This window comes from Gavialis gangeticus, unplaced genomic scaffold, assembly GCF_001723915.1.
Source record: "Gavialis gangeticus isolate Ggan-Ray unplaced genomic scaffold, GavGan_comp1, whole genome shotgun sequence".
Lineage (NCBI taxonomy): Eukaryota > Metazoa > Chordata > Crocodylia > Gavialidae > Gavialis > Gavialis gangeticus.
In genome coordinates, this window is record NW_017729026.1 from 2720401 (window position 1) to 2723803 (window position 3403).

Sequence of the window (3403 nt, forward strand, 5' to 3'; positions counted from 1 at the left end):
ATTACCACACAAATAAGTTATTCCTTATGCTGAAATAGCATAAATATGTCATGGAGTGGAAATGTCTGTTCAACCTTCAGTGTAACATCTAATAGGTAAGAAAGGAAAATTGAAAGCCACAGTAAGTTAAACAATGCAAAGGTAAAAAACAGCAGTTTAACTTACATTTCTATTTCATAGCTGATGCAGAGATCTCCACCTGCTTTTTCCAGATCCAGCCCTTTTGAGAGAAGTTGGTGAGTCCATTACTTCTCCTTAATACAAACTTGGATGAATGGGATCCAGGCACATAAACTAAAATAAAATCTACTCACTTCTTGACTCTTCATGTGCAAATGATGAGACATCTATGAAAATGGATGATCATATATATAAACAGATTACATTCCCATTTTAGGAGCATAAGTTGCAGGGTATAAAGTAATGTAGCAGGCTTACCTTTTTGGAGCTTGGATTGAGTCCTGGGATCGAGGGTCTTCTGTTTGATTAGTGGAGCCCACCCTCCAATCCGGAGGCAGCACAAGGGAAGCAATGCCCCACCCTTTTCCGAAGGAAGGGAGCAAGGAACAGCTGGACCTGAATTGGAACTGTGCCAGCCAAATCCAGAGAACTTTGGGGGTGGAGCCCCTGAAGAGTATAAAAGGGTAGTGTGCTCAGCACGCTGGAGAGAGATGATGAGGGACAGCGAGGAGAGATGAGCTCCAGAGTTGGCCATGCTCGGGACCCTGCTTAAGCTTCAGCAGTGTGCAAATCGGCACCTGGGGATCAGGCTCTAGGGGCCATTTGAGGCACCTTGAGCCTGCAAACGCAGCAAGCGGCTGGGCAGTTGGTGTGCAGATCGTCACACAGAGAGCTGGCCCTGGGAGCAGCTCGAGGCAGCTCGGGCCCCACACAACGTATAGATCAGCACATGGAGAGCTGGCCCTGGGAGCAGCTGCTTGGGCTCCACATGGTGTGCAGATCAGTACATGAAGAATCCTCCCTGGGAGCAGCTCACAGCTGCTCGGGCCTCACCCAGTGCACAGATCAGCACATGAAGGTTAGCCGTGGCCCTAGGCTGAGTGACTGGAGGCCTGCAGTGCGGCTCCACCTTTAACTAAAAGAGCCCCAGTGCCCAGAGCAGAGCCCAGGAAAGGGAGGTCCCCTGGTCTTAGACTGGGGAACCAGAGTTTGTAAGGGTTCAGCTGCCGTGAGAGAGAAAGAGCCCTGGGCTGCCCAGTGTGGGGTGCCCGGTCATCAAGGAGAGCTGAAGGCATCACTGGAGAAAGGATCAGCCTCCAAGGGATGACCCTTGGCTGCTTCAGAGAGGAAGCATGAGTTGCTGGGGCAGCGGGCCCCGCAGAGGAGATGGGAACAGGACAGGAGGTCTGCGGCCCCGACCCTCCATTGTGAGAGGGGTTCCAAGGAAACCCCTCAGGGAGGTACTGAGTGCACTCCCTATTTTGGGTGATTGTTGTTGTGTCAAGGTCTATATAGCTATGGGTATTCTTTAAGGAAGTTTATATGTTCTTAATGTGTTAATATGTGTAGCAGGTTTACCTTTCAAAGCTTGGGTTGAATCCCAGGCTTGAGATCCTGCGTTTTGATTGGTGGAGCCCATCCACCAATCAGGAGGCAGCAAGAGAAATAATGTCACGCCCCTTTCCTGAGGGAAGAGGGAGAAGAGCTCCCCCGGACCTGATTGAAGACTGCAGACTGTCAGGTCCAGAAGACTTCAGGGATGGAGACTTGGAGCTGTGTGCCCAGCATGAGGAGATGCATTGGGGACAGAGAAGAGAGAAGAGCAGGGCTTAGAAGAGCTGAGGAGAGCTGCTCAGCAGGGCTCAGCAGTAGCCCAGGAAGAGCCCCTGAAGACTTCTATCAGCAGGGAGCGTGGCACAGCTCCAGCAGTTAGGCTCTCGGTGCACAGCAGGGTGTCCAGACACACATGGGAGCTGCATGCAGTGGCTTGGGTCTGCAACCTCTGGCATGCAGCCAGAGACATGGTGAACAGGCCAGTGCACACAGCAGGATCTTTGGAGCCCTTGAGGTGGCTCAGGTCCTCAACCCCCAGAATGAGGCTGGGAGCTCAGTTCAGGAGGCACTGCAGGGAGGATGAGAGACCCTAGGAGCCGCTTGAGGTGGCTCAGGTCTACAACTGCTGACACAGAGCAGCAGCTCAGTGCAGACGATGCTGCCCAGAGGGTCTGGGAACAGACCGAGCCCCAGTGCTGCACAAGGCTGTCCAGGTCTCCAACCCCTAGCACAAGGCGAAGCGCCCACTACACACAGCGGTGCATGTGGCCCTAAGCCAGGATGGCAGCAGCAGAGCCAGGCAGCAGGAAAACCCGGTGGGGAACAGAACATGAGTTGGAGGTCAAGAGGCAACCCTCCGGGACTGTGGAGTAGTAAGTTACCCTGGAGAGAGGGTCCCCAGAGGGGAGGCCCCCCCACACAAGGGTTGTGAAGGGGCACCACATGAGCCGCTCCTGGGTGATAGTGGGGCAGCTTAGGAGTCTTTGGGGTCTCCTTTTTCTTTTCCCCCTCACCTCCTTTCCTGTAATGGTACCTTGGGGGTGGGGTTCCTGCCCTGGAGGGCACCCAGGTAGTCTAAGGACTGCTGATTATATTTGTGCCTTACAGTTTATGTGAATAATTTGAAGTAATAGTTTGTATATGAGTAGAGTTATAAGGTTGCCCAATCAATATCCTTTGGTCTGGTTTGTTCTATTGTTCATCTGTATTTTTAAATGATAACTGGGTATGTGTATATCTGTATATATATATATTATAGGGTTTATTGTTTTGTAAATTTGTACATATATATATAATCTATGTCCTTACCCTTTAATGGTTTTGTTGTAATAATAAACCTGTATATAGTTAAGAAATTGATTGACTGGACTTGACTCTGAGCAACCTGATTGAGGGACCTGGACCTGTTCAGCCTCAGCAAGCAGAGGCTGAGGGGGATTTGGTGGCTGCCTACAAACTCGTTAGGGGAGATCAGCAGCAAATTGGAAGGGCCCTATTCCCCCCAGCAACACCTGGGGTGATGAGGAACAATGGCCAGAAGCTGCTGGAGAATAGGTTCAGGTTAGAGATTAGGAGGCACTAGTTCACTGTTAGGGTGGCTAGGATCTGAATCCAACTTCCTAGGGAAGTGGTCCTCGCTCCTACCTTGGGTAAATTCCAAAAGAGGTTGGATGAACACCTGTCTGGGGTTGTGTGATCCCAGCATGTGCTTCTACCAGTGGCAGGGGGTCAGACTAGATGATCTTTTCAGGTCCCTTCTGACCCCAAACTACTATGAAACTATGACTCTACAGGGGACAGAGGACACCACTGGGCTGTCGTGTCCCTCCACAGCACACTTCCCTGCCAATAATTCCCTCAGCTGGAGAGGGAAGTACAAACCCATGTA